Raw genomic sequence first — 20,866 nt, 5'->3', positions numbered from 1 at the left:
GGGGATGCCTCCGGATCACGAGGGGTACTAGTCTGGCTCTCTATCAGCACTGTGACCCCCCCCCTGGCCTGGAAGCCCCTACCCCCATCTCATCTATTCCACTAGATCCTTTGATACCATCTGAGCCACCTCTGGATATTCTATATCAGTAGTAAACTACAATATGAATGATCTATACTACAGTGAATAACCCCCTATATATCCATAGATGAGATATACATTATACTCTATATTCTATATTCTGTATCCGGTATTGAAAAGAAGCTATGACTGTGATGACAGCTAGGTTTTCGTAAATCTATAGAGGGATATTTCTGTGTCATATATGCCCTTCATATTGTGGTAGAACCATATTTCCCTATCTGCGGCATATATAGCCATGATGACACATTTATTTTTATATTTTATACTTATATCTATATTTATATTTATATACATGTCATAATGTTTTAGTATATGTTTTTAACATCTATTGCTTATTACAAACCGGATTCCAAGTTGGGACACTAAACAAATTGTGAATAAAAACTGAATGCAATGATGTGGAGATGGCAAATGTCAATATTTTATTTGTAATAGAACGTAGATGACAGATCAAACGTTTAATCCCAGTAAATGTATCATTTTAAAGGAAAAATACGTTGATTCAAATTTTCACGGTGTCAGCAAATCCCAAAAAAGTTGGGACAAGTAGAAATAAGAGGCTGGAAAAAGTAAAATTGAGCATAACGAAGAGCTGGAAGACCAATTAACACTAATTAGGTCAATTGGCAACATGATTGGGTATAAAAAGAGCTTCTCAGAGTGGCAGTGTCTCTCAGAAGCCAAGATGGGTAGAGGATCACCAATTCCCACAATGTTGCGCAGAAAGATAGTGGAGCAATATCAGAAAGGTGTTACCCAGCGAAAAATTGCAAAGACTTTGCATCTATCATCATCAACTGTGCATAACATGATCCGAAGATTCAGAGAATCTGGAACAATCTCTGTGCGTAAGGGTCAAGGCCGTAAAACCATACTGGATGTCCGTGATCTCCGGTCCCTTAAACGACACTGCACCACAAACAGGAATGCTACTGTAAAGGAAATCACAGAATGGGCTCAGGAGTACTTCCAGAAACCATTGTCAGTGAACACAATCTACCGTGCCATCCGCCGTTGCCAGCTGAAACTCTACGGTGCAAAGAAGAAGCCATTTCTAAGCAAGATCCACAAGCTCAGGCATTTTCACTGGGCCAGGGATCATTTAAAATGGAGTGTGGCAAAATGGAAGATTGTTCTTTGGTCAGACGAGTCACGATTCGAAGTTCTTTTAGGAAATCTGGGACGCCATGTCATCCGGACCAAAGAGGACAAGGACAACCCAAGTTATCAACGCTCAGTTCAGAAGCCTGCATCTCTGATGGTATGGGGTTGCATGAGTGCGTGTGGCTTGGGCAGCTTGCATGTCTGGAAAGGCACCATCAATGCAGAAAAATATATTCAGGTTCTAGAACAACATATGCTCCCATCCAGACGTCATCTCTTTCAGGGAAGACCCTGCATTTTTCAACAAGATAATGCCAGACCACATTCTGCATCAATCACAACATCATGGCTGCGTAGGAGAAGGATCCGGGTACTGAAATGGCCAGTCTGCAGTCCAGATCTTTCACCTATAGAGAACATTTGGCGCATCATAAAGAGGAAGGTGCAACAAAGAAGGCCCAAGACGATTGAACAGTTAGAGGCCTGTATTAGACAAGAATGGGAGAGCATTCCTATTTCTAAACTTGAGAAACTGGTCTCCTCGGTCCCCAGACGTCTGTTGAGTTTTGTAAGAAGAAGGGGAGATGCCACACAGTGGTGAAAATGGCCTTGTCCCAACTTTTTGGGGATTTGTTGGCACCATGAAATTCTGATTCAACATATTTTTCCCTTAAAATTGTACATTTTCTCAGTTTAAACTTTTGTTCCGTGATTTATGTTCTATTCTGAAAAAAATATTAGAAGTTGGCACCTCCACATCATTGCATTCAGTTTTTATTCACGATTTGTATAGTGTCCCAAATTTTTGGGAATCCGGTTTGTATATATATATCTGGTATAATTACTTACATTAAATGATAATGCAATCAGCTCCATTGAAAATAACCCATAGAAAGCATTGTAGAATAGAAAATGCACTAATCCCTAAAAAAAGCAAGAGAAACGCAATAGAATCGCAACCTTAGGAGGAGCCTATCTAATAGCACCAGATCCACCCCAGATCTACTATGGAACCCCTTTGGGAGATACAGAGATAAAAGCTGGTCAGCCAGACAGATCAAACAAAAGCCACTAAGGAAGGAGGCAGGATAGCCTTCGAAACGCGTCTGGTGTGGAGGATAAGAGACCTGGATCTGGCAATAACCGGCAAATTGAAATACTAATATTGCTGTATTAGCAGCCGTTGGAGAAAGCGCATTCATTTGAAAGCAGCCCAGACCCCTCGGCTAGTGTCTGATGCACGACAGGAAACAGCAGGAAGCTGATAAAGTCCAATCACGTGCACAGGTACTGCGGGAAACACGAGGAATGCAGAAAATAAACAGAGGATTATATCTTAAACCTACCGCGGAATAACCAGAGAAATCCCTCTAACCTGCAGCAGGATCTGTGTATCAGTCATAACGGACTATACTTACATCAGCGAGGTATTACCAAAACCTTAAATCAGAGGTAAGCTTACTCTCTATTCAAGCCACGTGGGACGCCACGAACGGGACACCTCAACTATATGTGAGTACTGAATTACCCTCTGTTAAATAATATTACCGAATATTTGATATGAAAATCTCCTGCTAGACTGCAATGTACCAAAACATCCAAGATTGCAACATTTTATATCAAACAACCTATTAAAGCTACATTTCCAGAACAGCTATTACCACAGAGCTATTTTTTGGGGAAGTGATTGTCATACTAACATTGCAGAGCTCCTTCAGAACGGTGGCAATACACATTCCATCACCTGGATTACATTTTTACCACTACAAGATTTGACTTTGACGCACGTTCACAATTTTTTCCCTATGGGATTTTTAGTATTATATAATCTATATGGACTTGAATTTTTTCACTTATAGTTTAATTTTGGATTTTTTTCACCAAAGGTGAATGTTTGTGTTGGACATACACTCATTCAGTCACAACCTCAAATCAGCTTATTGCAATAGGAGCATATATTCACCTGCCCTTATTTGAAAATTGGACGAACTCTGCCTATGTTACAATAGTCACCTGGTTGCATTGTCTGGCCCCCAAAAGCTATTTCATTTTCATTTTTTATTTTTATTTTATATCTATTTAGTATTTACGAATCAGTATTTTATGGTATTTACAGGCCTGTGGATTTTATATATGACGTTTTGTTGATTTATATATGACGTCTTGTTTATCTTAACCCTATTTTGGAGAGATTAATACTATATATATGTTTATATTCTCTGCATCTTATTGGCATATGCATCAATAAATTTAGATAGTGATATCATACTAAATCTGTGTGTGTCCAGATATAAAAGTGCCCACTCACTTTCTTTGTACAAATTTCTGGTGATCAGAGTGCGACATCAGTTTGGAACACCTTGCTATCCCCAATCAGAGGAAGAGCCGTTCTATACTCCCCCTTTTCCAGTATTAGTAGATTTGCCCTGCTTTGTATAATACAGTTTGTGTAAGAATGGTGATAATGGATGTTTGATTAGAGAAAAAAATCCTTATTCTGTATAATAGGGAATATCTATGTAGGACTCTACCAAGATGATCCTCCTCAATGACATCACCATTCAACTTAGTTTTCCTGTATCATAGATGCATGATGAGAGAGGAGAAAGTAGAGTCTAAGGAACATAATGATGTAGTCACTTGGACTTGTATGGTAGGATCAACAGTTTTTAAATCAGGCATAATGCCTGGTGATATAGATGCAGCCACTTCAAAAATTACCTTTATATTGCAGTGTTGCCTTGTTCCTGAGAAAATTACATTTTTCTTCATATACATATGAGGCTGTTAGAACACTGAGGGGTCGGCCTGAGCCTTTGGGGCACTAATTCATCATCATCCCGCAGCCGCAAACATTCTTGATTGACAGGGCCAGACATCTCACTTGACCCTGTGTGCTTGCATTTACACCGTTGGTCTGAGTAAGAGCATATGTGCAGAGCATATGCTGCTGCTTCCTAAGCAGTGCAGATATCTACTGTGCATGTGTCAATAACATCAGAGTATATCCGAAAGTGACTTCAACTCCTATGTCTGAAGCTGCCCCTTTCTCTTCTGGGTGTACACTGACTTCAGGGAGCAGCAGCAGATTTTCTGTCATGTGCATGAACTAATGGCAGAAGTGCGGGAACAAGGAACACAGGGCCAGTAGAGATGCCTTGTCCTGTCAATCAAGGTGGAGGGCACTGTATGGAGCTGCAGTGTGGTGAAGAACTGATGCTTAAAGGGCTTAGACCAGGCCCTCTGTGTTCCAACAAACATATTTTTATATTAAGAAAAAGTGAATTTTGTTGGGAAAAGGTCAAATCTGCAACGTAAATAACGTATCATTTAAATAGGCAGGGTCAACTTTAACAGGAAGTATGCCTAGTTTAACCCCTTAAGGACCTTGCCATTTTTCAACTTAAGGACCAGGCTATTTTTTGCAAATCTGACATATGTCACTTTATGTGGTAATAACTTTAAAAAACGTTCACTTATTCAAGCTATTCGGAGAATGTTTTCTCGTCACATATTGTACTTCATGACAGTGGTAAATTTGAGTCAAAATATTAAAACAAATAGTGATACCTCCTAAAATAGTTATTACTTTACATTTCCCATATGTCTACTTCATGTTTGGATCATTTGGTAAATTATATTTTCTTTTTTTGGGGACATTAGAAGGCTTAGAAGCAAATCTTGAAATTTTTAAGAAAATTTCCAAAACCCACCAGTTAAGGTCTAAAGTCACTTTGAGGGGCTTACATAATAGAAACCACCCATAAATGGCCCCATTTTAGAAACTACACCCCTCAAGGTATTCAAAACTGATTTTTACAAACTTTGTTAACTCTTTAGGTGTTCCACAAGAATTAAAGGAAAATGGAGATGAAATTTGAGAATTTTGCTTTTTTGGCAGATTTTCCATTTTAATAAAAAAAAATTCCAGTAACCAAGCAAGGGCTAACAGCCAAACAAAACTCAATATTTATTGCCCTGATTCTGTAGTTTACAGAAACACCCTATGTGTGACCATAAACTGCTGTACTGGCACACTGCAGGGCACAGAAGGAAAGGAACGCCATTTGGTTTTTGGAAGGCAGATTTCACATTTGAAGACCCCCTGATGCCCCCTTAGAGTAGAAACTCCCCCCCCCCCAAAAAAAAAAGAAGAAGAAGGAAGACAGATCACGAAGGTAAAATGTAAGAATCCTGGGGATCCCAGAGGGCGCGGAAGATAAGAACCCTACTCTATTCATACAGACGATGCTTCTTGAAAACTTTGCGAGGGAACACTTCTCGCCCTTGTTTCTAGTAGAAAGAGCCTATTGGGTCCCAGGTGGTAAATTAATTCCTGGGAGACAACCACGGACACTCCTCGCTAAAATGTCGGTTTCAAGAGACAGAGATATAGTACTAAGACGGGTGAGGGAATGTCCCCCTGTTTTATATGATGGAAATCGACTGGCCTTTTTCCCGGATATTTCAAAAGACGTTAGACGTTTGTTTATCACTGTTAAAAAGAGACTAAGAGAAAGGGATATCAGATATTCACTTGTCTTCCCAGCCAAACTCCGGATTATTTTCAACGATGCAACTTTATTTTTTAATACGCTGGATAAAGCTGGGATCAATAGTTGGCAGATGTTTTATATCTTTCCCTTTGTCTGTTTAATTATCGGAGAGGTGTCAAGCGGAGGGGTGGGGGGATGGTCATAGGCGAGATATCTGCTGCTTTATGCAGTGTTTATTCATAGAATGATTGATTTTATGTACGAGGCAGCCTCTGTTGACCACCAGGGGAGATTTGTCTTCCTATATTGTAAGCTGGCAGGGAAGATGTGTATTCTGGCCTTTGTCTATATTCCCCCTCCATTTTCTTTTTCAGTATTTAATTATCTGCTAAAATGTATGGATAAATGGCCAGAATGTCCTACATTGATTATGGGAGACTTCAACTGCGTTATCAATCCCGCGAACGACAGGGTCTCTATGGGTGTCAAGGGAGACGCCACTGTTCAGGGGTCCCCTTGGCACGCTTCTGTTTGGAGGCCGGGTTCGAGGATGTTTGGGGAAGTCTGGGACAGGGGAGAAGTGTTTTTTCATGCATTAGTAAATTAGGTAGATCTATGTCCAGAATAGACCATGCTCTGATTAATAAAAAATATGTGCAATATGTAAAACGAATGAAGTACGAGACTAGGTCACTCTCGGACCATCTACCCCTACTCCTCGAACTGTGCCTGACCCAGGATAAACAAATAGGGAGGTCTCCATTTAGACTTAACCCCTATTGGTTATCAGTAATAAAGAATCATGAAATAATTAGTGATGAGCGAACTTCTGTTTTAAGTTCGGCGTCTAAAGTTCGGCTTCCGGTTAGCGGAGAATCCCGATATGGTTCCCGATATGGATTCCGACTTCCGTTGTGGTCCGTGGTAGCGGAATCAATAATCGGCCATTATTGATTCCGCTACCACGGACCACAACGGAAGTCGGAATCCATATCGGGAACCATATCGGGATTCTCCGCTAACCGGAAGCCGAACTGTAGACGCCGAACTTAAAACAGAAGTTCGCTCATCACTAGAAATAATACAAAAGGAAATTACCATTTTTGGGAGGCTAATTATACTTCAGCAAAAACCCAAGTAGTATGGGACACTTTGAAGGCCTACATGAGGGGATTAATGGTTAGTAATATTGCCAACCTGAGAAAGGAGTACGGGGAAAAGGAGGAAAACTTAAAAGAACAAGCTTCCTTAGCTACACAATCCTTCTATATAAATAGGACAGAGGAAAACAGGGAAACTATGCAGAAAACCACACAAGCATACTCCAACTTCTTGCTGGAGAAGGCCCAACAGAGCTTATTCTTTAAGGGTCAAAAATACTTTACTGAATCGGGGCGACCGGGGAACCCAAGAAAAATATAGACAATATTGGATTGGCTAATGGGAGGATAGTTGTTGGACAAAACTCTATAGAGAACGTTTTCTTGGACTACTATTTTATAAGAACTTTATAGAGCTGATTGTAGGATTGATGGATGTCTATCTTGATGGTATTATTTTTCCTACTATTACCTCGGCTCAAAAGAGGGTACTTGAGGCTGACTTCTCAATTCAGGAGCTTGAAGGGGCAATCAAACTATGTTCGGGTAATTCCACCCCCCGGTTCAGATGGACTTCCATATGAAATTTATAGTAAATATAAGGAGGTTATTTTCCCTAAATTGTTGGGGGTCTTTGCTGCATCGGTGGAGAAGGGGACCGTAACGGGTTCAATGTCGGAAGCTGTAATAATATTGATTCCAAAAAAAGGTAAGGATAGAATCTTACAGACCGATTTCATTGTTGAATCTTACAGATCGATTTCATTGTTGAACACAGACGTAAAGCTCCTCGCAAGGATTTTGGCCACAAGACTCTCTGGGGTCTTCTCCTCCATTGTCCACCCGAACCAGAACGGTTTCATCACAAATAAGGGTACTCATCATAATCTTCATCGTCTTTTCGCTAATATACAGGCCCCTGGGAATCTGCTCGCTCCATCCTGTCATTGGATGCCTCTAAGGCCTTTTGACAGGGTGGAGTGGCGATTCCTGTGGAGGGTCCAGGATGGGCTTTGGGGAGAGATTGATAAATATGATTAAACTATTGTATAGATCCCCCACGGCTAAGTTGAGTCTCAATGGGAGCCTTACTACCAGTTTTGATTTAAATAGAGGTACTCGCCAGGGCTGCCCACTGTCACCACTCCTATTTGATATTTATATTGAGCACCTGACTCTGGCTATTAGGCAGGACACTCAAATGAAAGGATTTGGAATACTAGGTGTGGAGGATCGGATTTCCCTATATACGATGTCCTCTTCTTTATAGATACAGAAATAACCGTCCCAAGAATTATCCGGATGGTTAAACTATTTGGTGAGGTATCAGGCCTAGATATAAACTGGGCGAAGACAATTCTGATGCCAATAGATCCGGTGCCCCAAAAGGAGTCCTTGATAGCCTAGATGTCATTGACACTTTTCAATACATGGGTATGATGATATCTCCCAAGGTCGAAAATTGTGTACTACTCAATCTGATCCCAATGATAACGAAAATTAGGGCAAAAACAGGGACTTGGTTGAGACTTCCTCTATCTAGGGCTGATCGAGTTTCACTGGTCAAGATGGTGATTCTACCCCAAATCCTCTATGTTCTTAGGAATATACCTATCTGGATAGAGGATAAATATTTTAAACTTATGGAAAGAATAATTAATGACCTAGTTTGGGGAAGAAAACGTGTGAAACTCAAATTGGAATATTTATATAAACCATTGGAACAGGGGGGTTTAAACCTCCCTTGCTTCAAAGGTTATTTTATTGCTGCTCAGTTATGGACATGCTATGAATGGCAAAATAGTAAATTTTTAAGTAGGTTAGTGAGAAGCTCCTCGCATAATAATATATTTATGCTTTTGAAATCCGGCCTACTGATTAATAGAGACCGGGGCCATAAAGAGACTACAAAATCACTACTGAAAATCTGGGCTACTACTAGAGGATGGTTGGGGGTAAAGGGATCACTTACATTCACGCCTCTTTGGCACAATATTCACTTACAGAGCTTAGAGGGTATAGCAACGGATCAATTTTGGCAAAAGAATGGGATTCTTTATATCACACAGGTTGTTAAGAATAGAGAGATTAAGTCGTTTGTGGAATTATCACTTCATATAGCAAACCTTTCTTGGTTCAGGTATTTTCAGCTTCGGTCGGCACTTTTTAGTTTGAATGACAATTCACTGTTAGAAATAGATAATAGGAACATAGGAAGACAGGCACTCTATATGAGGTCACCAGCAGATATCAACAAAGGACAAGGGATAGTGTGTATATGATAAAAACTATATTTATTTGGGTAGTAATAAAAATGTTATCAATATAGATCACTCTATATCAATATAGATCACTCTGGTGTAAAATAGATGAATGGATAAATGAATAAAGAAAAATAATGTGAAAATGTGATGATAAAACACCCTGTATTGGGCTATTAGTCCAGAATCATGGTATGTAGAACTTTAAATATTAGACAAATATAGTCAATAGTCTGAGATGGATTCAGTTGATTAAAATAAGTAAAAAGTTAGTACAAAGATCTAAATTGTGACTGGTTTAAAAGAATATATCAGCAGCATTCCAGATCCGATGTATGTGTATACACAGCAATGCGAAAGTTATTTTCAGCGAACCAGTGCCTGGTGGCGTCCGTCCAACCTAAAATTGGCTATCTGGTCGCTGTTACCTTTCTGGAGGATCGTCGGTTCTTCTATGTGGGTGTCTCCGCGCAGGATCCTCTGTGTGCTGTGGATGCTTAGTGCGGTTATGGATAGACGGGGCCGGCAGTGTGGTTGCAGATGGATGTGATGACCGCGAAGGGCTGCTGTTTGTGGATCGGTCTGTCGATGCGAAGGTTGCCATCTTTTCCTCTGGTCAGAGGGCTGCTGACTGTGTCTGGCGTTCTTGCCACGTGCGGCAGTTTAGCACGTGCTTTAATTCCCGGTGTTGTCAATGGATGGAGGCAGCCTGATGGTGCAGGGGAGTTTGGAAGCGCTTCCCAGGGCTTGGATAACCATACGCGTTTAGAAGGATTTCAGCCTTCTTCATCAGTGGATGAAGAAGGCTGCAATCCTTCGAAACCATAGTCTATAGAGTTGTTGAGGGTTTATTTTTTTGAAGGGTGATCTGTAGTTTTTATTGATATCTATTTCGGAATTACTTTTTATCACTTTTTATAAAAAATTTCTGCAATAGATGAAGAGCCCAAAAAATGACGAGCCAGACATTTTGATTTTTTTTTGTTAAATACATTTATATTTTAATAATGTGGGTGTTTTGGGATATGGCAATGCCTATGATCTTCTCTTTTTATTATTATTGCTATTTTTAATAATGGGAAGGAAGTGATTTGAATATTTATATATTTTTTATATTTTTAAAAAGCATATTTTACTTTTTCAAATTTCCTTAGGGAACATTAATGTGTGATCATGAGATTGCTTCTCCCTTACACTGCAATGAATTAGCATTGCAGTATATAGGAGATTCGCTATGTTCTTAAGGAGCTCTGCCAGAACTACAGCTACTATAGACTGAGTGGATTTTTTCTTTGCATTGTCATATTCTGACCCCTATAACTTTTTTCTATGTTTATAGATCTGCGTGAGGTTTGATTTTTGGGGGGACAATATGGATTTTCCATGAATACCATTCTGGCATGTGCATGAATTTTTGATCACTTTTTATTAAATTTGTATTTGGAGGTGAAGCTGACAAATAAGCACAAATCAACCATTTAGCTTTTTTCTTCAACTATGCCAGTCACTGGGATAAATATTTTTATAGTTTAATAGTTTGGGCATTTTCAGATATAGATATGCTAATAATATTTTTAATTGATATTTATTTTTATTTGCTAGTTTACATATTTAAAACATTTTTATTTTTTGCATTTATTTTTCATTCTTTAGGGGACTTCAACATGCAATTGTTTGATCTTTATACCATAGACTGCAATGACTTACCATTGCAGTCTATGAGTAAATAGCATGGTTTCTCTCAGGCCCTGTCAGGTACCATCTTTAGAGACCTGACTTCCACCATACATGTAGATTGGTGCAGGGAAGGGGTTGAAATAATTATTTATGACAGTAGCTGTAATTTGCAGTCTATGGGAAATCACCTTGTTCCTCTCAGGTCCTGTCACAGGTAGGGCTTGATATGAACTTTGCTATCACCGCCACATCATTGAGGATGCCTCTGCACCCTTCCCCTGATTTTGCCACATACTTTGGGCTGATTCTACCCACTGCCTCGTAGCTTAGGGATGCACAAGTATTCTTCCTATGTATGATGGTTGCCATTATCCTATAGGGGGGCACTTTTGCCCTTGCTTGAGCATAATTGACTGGTAATGCAGGCTATACTCTAGCTGGCCTCTTTGTGATAGCGCTACAGCTATTTTCTCTGATTGTATTATAGTTTATAGCGATCTCAGAGGCACTCTAGGTGTATGCACATTTTATACATGCCTGCTATCAACCTGATTGTGGTATAGGAGTGACTCAAACTTTGAAAAGGAGGCTCAGGTGGCCATTTGGTTGTATCTAATTTGTTTGTCCTTTATCATGTGACCAACCTCTCAAGTCTATTTCCTACTGGGATATAAATCTGCTTTATTGTCCATCCTATTATATTTTGCTATGCTTGTCCCCTGATGAGCTTCTACACTGAAATCGGGTGAAACGCGTTGGCACTTGGACATTGAATTAAGTGAACATCTGATTAATTTTTATTATTATGTTTGTGGCAAATATTTTTATTATTGCTCTGAATAGAGTTGATTATTGTATTTAGAAAGCCTGTGCTGTTTTCCCCTGAAGAAGCCGAATCATTCGGCGAAACATGTAAGGAAGCAGGTCTATAGTTTTTAGGCAGGAAGGGTAGATAGAGGCTCATATTAGAGTATTGAAGCATCAGAGTGCAGTCCCCCTCCCTTTGGGGAATACATGAATGCACATGTGCAATATGCATTAGCAGTAGATACATTCACCCTCTATCTACCCATACCTGATAGTTTTAAATGTTCGTCCCTAAGAGTATTATATAATTGTGTAATCTAAGGATTCTAATAAAGATTTAGTTTAAGATTAAGTTTAAGTTATATTATCAGAGAGGTTGCAGACACGCTCTAGGTCCAAGAGACCAATTCAATTTTTCTGTTTGCTAAAAATAGCGTGGTAACCTCCTGTAGGATCTTATTGTTTGTTAAAAAGATTATTGTATTTAATCACTGGTGTTGGCTTATTTTTGTGAGAATTTTGTCGTCACTGCACATTCCTGATACGGCTTCGCCCCTATCGGGGAGGCGATTCCATTTTGTAGGCAGGGTGTTGAGTATAGGGCAAGATCTAGGGTCAGTATCCCCATCTAGTCTTCTCTCGCCCACCTTCCATGCCTAATTTACTGCCCAATTCTGCCATTTGGTAACCTTTTTTGTTCTTTTTTTTTTCATTTTTTTATCTCATTTGTTTTGACACTGCGGGAACCTTAGAATATTGAATATTAAAGGCTATGTTTTAAAGCTGTGAATACCATATGAACTTTTCTAGTTCCAGGCTTCAGAGCTTTCAGAAGTTCCCAGGCTGCTATAACAACTGAGCCGCTTCCATTATGTTGTTGTGGGGGAGTCATTTGATCATCGGGAGCACAGCAATTGATCACAGTATCTGAGGGGTTAAAATCTCATGATGGAAGTTGCCCCTTATCACATACTCTGCCACCGGATGTCTGCTTTGTAAAACAGCAGATAGCTAGTGGCTATGGCACTGATTCAGCTCCTGAGCACGTGCAATACTTAAAGACCTGACATCCTCTATATATGTACGGCAGATATTGACAAAGGGTTAAAATAATTATGAAGGTAACTGTAATTTTGTAGTGTAGTTTTTTAACATTTATTCTTCCGACTTTCCATTCTGGGCTGTGGTCACATGACCATGTCCATGCAGCTCTTTTTTATTGTGTAATGTTAATTCCATGTCAAAACAGCAACAGGGGACAGGGGATTGTCTATGTAGGTAGTTAGGTGGGAGGGGCTATAAACTAGCTGGGTGGTGCTGGAGCTGTGGCAGAGAAAGAAGAGGTGCATCATGGGATTGGTTGACTACAGTAACAAATGGTGCTACATAGAGGATGTAACAAACCACAGGGATCTGTTTACATGCTGAAAAGTGTCTGTAGAGTCCAGACTGAAAAACAAAAGAATGAAGAAGTATTGCAGGAAGTAAGCAACTGTATAGGCATATCTATTTAAAACCATAGTACTCCTGGAAAAAAACATACATTTTCCTTTCACTAGCCTACCCTTTGTTGACTTTTCTATAACTGTGTATTTAAAGAGGACCTGTCACCACAAAATGCAAAGCAATCTGAAAGCACCATGTTATAGAGTGTTAGGAACTGATCAGATTGATACATAATTTTTTGGGAAAAAGATTAAGTAATCTTCATAGCCTAAATCACCCAGTATTAGCTGTTAAATCAATGTCTTTGCTCGTTAGTGCTTTCTATGCTATAGTGAATTGTCATTTTCAAAGAAAACACTGTATAAAACGGTGACATTATGGAAAAAAAAAACATTCCTGTTTCTTAGGATGATGCAATGCAAGAAAACAGGGTTTTTAAATTCCTTACACATTGTGAAAAATATCTGTGTGAATTTTAAGGCTTGCTGCAGATTTTCAAATTAAGTTGGTAAGGAACATGTTACTTTCATTTGAGAGGAACCTCTGACATTTTTTCTCTCCCCTAAACCTAAATATGCTTTCAAATATAAGTTATCCCTCATTATTGATCCCATATAATAATGTGTAATACCTTAGAATTATATTTTAAAGTGTTTTCACGCTGTATGTAAAAGATTTGAAATGTGTTTACTGGGTGTTTCAGGGGAAGAAAGTTTTTGATCTAATCATGAGCTTCCTTTACAACCTAAACAACCTGCCTCCAGTTTAATGATTGACCCAAGACTTCATAGGCAATATCCCAGAGGCAAGAAGCAACTGGCACATCAGCCAAACAGGATTTTTCCTCAAAATGTAATTGTAAGCATAGATTCTTTTACACAGACTGATCATTGGGTTAGTTACCAGGGACTAAACATTCATTTCCAATAATTGTCTTGTGCAAAGGTACCAGTGATGACCCGACAAATGAGCAAACACTTGTTTGTTGTGTGATTGCACCTTTCGGCTGGCACTAACATGATTATTTCTGGTCTGTAGATCACAGAAAACATCACTTGTCCACACACATTGGAAATATTGTTTGTTCCTGATAATTGACTGCTAAAGTGGCCCTTGTAAAAGGACCTTTTGGTCTCATGCCTCATGTATAAAACGGCAAAAAACATGGATGACGTCCGTGTGCATTCCGTATTTTGTGGAACGGAGCAGCTGGCCCCTGATAGAACAGTACTATCCTTGTCCATAATAAGGACAATAATAGAACATGTTCCATTTTTTGGCGGAACGGAAATACGGACATATGGAAACAGAATGCACACAGAGTAACTTCCGTTTATTTGCGGACCCATTGAAATGTAAGGTTCCACATACAGTCCGCAAAAAAAACGGAATGGACACGGAAATAATATGCGTTCGTGTGCATGAGCCCTTAGATGTTAGAACAGTAGCAAAGTTAGTAATTATGTTAGGATATTTAAATTAACTTCTTAGAAACTGACATCTACTGCCAGATTGGTTTCCATTATAAATATATATGGTTTAACATCCATATAGAAAAGATATTTAAATATTCAAGTTTTAAAGCTGGGGACTAAAACACACAAACTAGACTTAGGCCGTTTTCTGCAGCTCCCTTGATGGCTTTGCTGTTTTGACTGGGACAGAATATGCCATTCATGATTTATACATGCTGGTCCCACCATTGGGACCTGCACATATCTTGAGAACGGGAGTCACTTGACTCCTTTCTTGCTGAAGAGTTCAGGGGAGTTCAACTGATTAAGCATGATCAGCAATTTTTGGAGCTCACATAGAATTGAACGGAGAGAGCTACATATGTACAGCCACTTCTCAATTTAAAACAGTCATGAGATGTGGATCATAGGACCTATTCTCAAAGTGGAACCTGAACCTATTGATCATTTATGGAATATCCTATGGATACCGACACTGCAGGAAGAAAGTGTCTACCTGCAATATGGCTGCCTACTGGGAGCTTTTAAAAATACCTTACGGTTTAAATAGCATTAAAATTTAAAATAAAATGTGTTTTCTCCCCTTTAAATAATTATACCTATTTAATAACAACAAATGTAAAAAAATGAGACATTTCCTTTAATGTCCTACATATGGTAAAATTGTGAAGCTATCATGTAACAGACACAGCAATTCTATATTTTCTATATTAAAGCTGCCAGTAAGAGAAGGAAATTTTCGAAATACAGCATGTATTCTAAGCGGAAAACTAGAGGTCTGGAATTTGTGTGACATCACTTTAAATCACATCACACTAAATAAGTAGTAATGGTGTGACAGGCCTAATTGAAGCATGTCTAAGCTTAACAAGAGACAAGAGTATTATAAAAGATGACATAGATCCTATCATAGATTGATTACCGGACGATTTCCTACTGATTCCATTTTAATCTGAAGATGGTAAGAAGAAATCTGATTAAGGACAGGACAAAAGCAATTAACATCATAGACTCTGCTAATAAAGACCATCCAATAGAGTTCATAGGCAACAGCGTATCCTTCTTTGAAATGTATAACATCACTTAAATTACTTGTTCTGATACAAAGAAATAAAACTGTAACACATTGAAAAGAAACAACACCAGACATTTGAAAGTAAACTTTTTAGTATTTCTACTAACTATGGCTCTATTCACACGTCCGTAACGTGTTTTGCGTATCTACGGATCCGCAAAACACGGACACCAGCAATGTGCGTTCCGCATTTTGCAGACCACACATCGCTGGCAATAATAAAATATGCCTATTCTTGTCCCCATTTGCGGACAAGAATAGGACATGTTCTGTTTTTTTCGGGAACGGAATTGCGGACATTGTGCTACCCTATGGAAATGAATGGGTCAGCAATTCTGTTCCACAGAATGCGGAACAAAATTGCAGACGTGTGAATGGGTACTATCTATGAGAAATCCACAGAGAGAAAGCCATCTCTACTTCACAGTACTCCAGGAAGAAAGAGAAAGAAAGAGAAAGAAAGAACAAGAAGGTGCGCAATCTGCATGGCTGAGCATTGGCTGAGCATTGGAGTCAGTCACTAAGGTATTTGTTGTTTAAGGCCTCTAGCACACGACCGTATGTATTTTGCGGTCCGCAAAAAAACGGATCCGCAAAAAAGTATGGATGACATCCATGTGCATCCCGTATTTTTCAGAACGGAACAGTTGGCCCCTAATAGAACAGTACTATCCTTGTCCGTAATGTGGACAATAATGGGACATGTTCTATTTTTTTGCTGCACAGAAATATGGACATATGGAAATGTAATGCACACAAAGTAACTTCCGTTTTTTTTTGCAGACCCATTGAAGTGAATGGTTCCGCATACGGTCCGCAAAAAAAGTGAAAGAAAATATTTTTGTGTGCAAGAGGCCTAAGGCTGATAAAGACTTTACTGCAGTGAGGAGGGCATTACTAAAATACCATTCACACTTGGACACTGTCTGGCCCACTATATCCTAATCTTGTACCCCTTAGCTGAAAATTAAAACCACCACTGCAAGAATAATATTGCCAGCATTTGTTTCTGCAGAGAGAGATACCGTACTTTAGTGAGATAGTGGGAAGGAATACTACAACCTCCATCCTGCCCAATGTCCATACATTGCTATCTGGGAAGATTTGCACTGGGAGAATTGTTTGAAACTGTGTTTTGGTACCATTTGATATACTACAAATCCCATTCAGCACTTTAGAAAAGATATACAGTACAGACCAAAAGTTTAGACACACCTTCTCATTCAAAGAGTTTTCTTTATTTTCATAACTATGACAATTGTAGATTCACACTGAAGGCATCAAAACTATGAATTAACACATGTGAAATTCTATACATAACAAAAAAGTGTGAAACAACTGAAAATATGCAATATTCTAGGTTCTTCAAAGTAGCCACCTTTTGCTTTGATTACTGCTTTGCACACTCTTGGCATTCTCTTGATGAGCTTCAAGAGGTAGTCATCTGAAATGGTCTTCCAACAGTCTTGAAGGAGTTCCCAGAGATGCTTAGCACTTGTTGGCCCTTTTGCCTTCACTCTGCGGTCCAGCTCACCCCAAACCATCTCGATTGGGTTCAGGTCCAGTGACTGTGGAGGCCAGGTCATCTGGCGCAGCACCCCATCACTCTCCTTCATGGTCAAATAGCCCTTACATAGCCTGGAGGTGTGTTTGGGGTCATTGTCCTGTTGAAAAATAAATGATGGTCCAACTAAACGCAAACTGGATGGAATAGCATGCAGCTGCAAGATGCTGTGGTAGCCATACTGGTTCAGTATGCCTTCAATTTTGAATAAATCCCCAACAGTGTCACCAGCAAAGCACCCCCACACCATCACACCTCATCCTCCATGCTTCACTGTGGGAACTAGGCATGTAGAGTCCATCCATTCACCTTTTCTGCATCGCACAAAGACACGGTGGTTGGAACCAAAGATCTCAAATTTGGACTCATCAGACCAAAGCACAGATTTCCACTGGTCTAATGTCCATTCCTAGTGTTTTTTAGCCCAAACAAGTCTCTTCTGCTTGTTGCCTGTCCTTAGCAGTGGTTTCCTAGCAGATATTCTACTATGAAGGCCTGATTCACACAGTCTCCTCTTAACAGTTGTTCTAGAGATGTGTCTGTTGCTAGAACTCTGTGTGGCATTAACCTGGTCTCTAATCTGAGCTGCTGTTAACCTGCGCGTTCTGAGGCTAGTGACTCGGATGAACTTATCCTCCGCAGCAGAGGTGACTCTTGGTCTTACTTTCCTGGGGCGGTCCGCATGTGAGACAGTTTCTTTGTAGTGCTTGATGGTTTTTGTGACTGCACTTGGGGACCCTTTCAAAGTTTTCGCAATTTTTCGGACTGACTGACCTTCATTTCTTAAAGTAATAATGGCCATTCGTTTTTCTTTACTTAGCTGCTTTTTTCTTGCCATAATACAAATTCTAGCAGTCTATTCAGTAGGACTATCAGCTGTGTATCCACCTGACTTCTCCACAACGCAACTATTGGTCCTAACCCCATTTATAAGGCAAGAAATTTCACTTATTAAACCTGACAGGGCACACCTGTGAAGTGAAAACCATTTCAGGTGACTACCTCTTGAAGCTCATCAAGAGAATGCCAAGAGTGTGCAAAGCAGTAATCAAAGCAAAAGGTGGCTACTTTGAAGAACCTAGAATATAACATATTTTCAGTTGTTTCACACTTTTTTGTTATGTATATAATTCCATATGTGTTAATTCATAGTTTTGATTCCTTCAGTGTGAATCTACAATTTTCATAGTCATGAAAATAAAGAAAACTCTTTGAATAAGAAGGTGTGTCCAAACTTTTGGTCTGTACTGTACTTAATTATTTTCTTACTACTGGCCTGCACCATTCACCAGCTACAGCATCTACATCACCTGCCTTGCACCTGTAAAAACACCAAGGACACCCCAACTACCAACAGACAAGAGCCTCAACATCAGAATTTGCTCAGAGGGAAGAAAGAGTGCACCCTCCTATCCCTGCCCTGGCCCTATATAGCATCCACGTGAGGATTGCCACTCTCAATCATTATTGCAGCCAGAGACACTACAACTCCCTTCCTTTGCTTTGCTCCTTCAGGGTACATAGAGAGAGATTTCTTAAGTCAATTAAATAATGCCCGGCAGTAAAAACCTGACTCTCTGTGGTAGAAGTGGAATTAATGTAGTTTTCTGGGAGTTTTATACCGATGACCTATCAACCCGAACCCCATCTGGTTGATGCTTGTCTGACATCCGGGATCCCCACCAATCAGCTGTTTAAGAAGGCTCTAGCGCTTGCAGTAGTGGCGCAGCCTTCTTGAGTAGAGTTGAGCGGACACCTGGATGTTCGGGTTCGAGAAGTTCGGCCGAACTTCCCGAAAATGTTCGGGTTCGGGATCCGAACCCGATCCGAACTTCATCCCGAACCCGAACCCCATTGAAGTCAATGGGGACCCGAACTTTTCGGCACTAAAAAGGCTGTAAAACAGCCCAGGAAAGGGCTAGAGGGCTGCAAAAGGCAGCAACATGTAGGTAAATCCCCTGCAAACAAATGTGGATAGGGAAATGAATTAAAATAAAAATTAAATAAATAAAAATTAACCAAAATCAATTGGAGAGAGGTCCCATAGCAGAGAATCAGGCTTCACGTCACCCACCACTGTAACAGTCCATTTTCATAAATTTAGGCCCAGCACCCAGGCAGAGGAGAGAGGTCCCGTAACAGACAATCTGGCTTCATGTCACCAGAGAATCAGTCTTCATGTCATAGCAGAGAATCAGGCTTCACGTCACCCACCACTGTAACAGTCCATTTTCATAAATTTAGGCCCAGCACCCAGGCAGAGGAGAGAGGTCCCGTAACAGACAATCTGGCTTCATGTCAGCAGAGAATCAGTCTTTATATCATAGCAGAGAATCAGGCTTCACGTCAGCCACCACTGCAACAGTCCATTGTCATATATTTAGGCCCAGCACCCAGGCAGAGGAGAGAGGTCCCTTAACAGAGAATCTGGCTTCATGTCAGCAGAGAATCAGTCTGCATGTCATAGCAGAGAATCAGGCTTCACGTCACCCACCACTGTAACAGTCCATTGTCATAAATTTAGGCCCTGGCACCCAGGCAGAGGAGAGAGGTCCCGTAACAGACAATCTGGCTTCATGTCAGCAGAGAATCAGTCTTCATATCATAGCAGAGAATCAGGCTTCACGTCACCCACCACTGTAACAGTCCATTGTCATAAATTTAGGCCCAGCACCCAGGCAGAGGAGAGAGGTTCCGTAACACAGAATCTGGCTTCATGTCACCAGAGAATCAGTCTTCATGTCATAGCAGAGAATCAGGCTTCACGTCAGCCACCACTGCAACAGTCCATTTTCATAAATTTAGGCCCAGCACCCAGGCAGAGGAGAGAGGTTCCGTAACACAGAATCTGGCTTCATGTCACCAGAGAATCAGTCTTCATGTCATAGCAGAGAATCAGGCTTCACGTCAGCCACCACTGCAACAGTCCATTTTCATAAATTTAGGCCCAGCACAAAGGCAGAGGAGAGAGGTTCCGTAACACAGAATCTGGCTTCATGTCACCAGAGAATCAGTCTTCATGTCATAGCAGAGAATCAGGCTTCACGCCACCCACCACTGTAACAGTCCATTTTCATAAATTTAGGCCCAGCACCCAGGCAGAGGAGAGAGGTCCCGTAACAGACAATCTGGCTTCATGTCAGCAGAGAATCAGTCTGCATGTCATAGCAGAGAATCAGGCTTCACGTCACCCACCACTGTAACAGTCCATTGTCATAAATTTAGGCCCAGCACCCAGGCAGAGGAGAGAGGTTCCGTAACACAGAATCTGGCTTCATGTCACCAGAGAATCAGTCTTCATGTCATAGCAGAGAATCAGGCTTCACGTCAGCCACCACTGCAACAGTCCATTTTCATAAATTTAGGCCCAGCACCCAGGCAGAGGAGAGAGGTTCCGTAACACAGAATCTGGCTTCATGTCACCAGAGAATCAGTCTTCATGTCATAGCAGAGAATCAGGCTTCACGTCAGCCACCACTGCAACAGTCCATTTTCATAAATTTAGGCCCAGCACAAAAGCAGAGGAGAGAGGTTCCGTAACACAGAATCTGGCTTCATGTCACCAGAGAATCAGTCTTCATGTCATAGCAGAGAATCAGGCTTCACGCCACCCACCACTGTAACAGTCCATTTTCATAAATTTAGGCCCAGCACCCAGGCAGAGGAGAGAGGTCCCGTAACAGACAATCTGGCTTCATGTCAGCAGAGAATCAGTCT

The sequence above is a fragment of the Bufo gargarizans genome, chromosome 1 (genome assembly GCF_014858855.1).
Source record: "Bufo gargarizans isolate SCDJY-AF-19 chromosome 1, ASM1485885v1, whole genome shotgun sequence".
Taxonomy (NCBI): Eukaryota; Metazoa; Chordata; class Amphibia; order Anura; family Bufonidae; genus Bufo; species Bufo gargarizans.
This window is presented reverse-complemented; position numbering follows the sequence as displayed.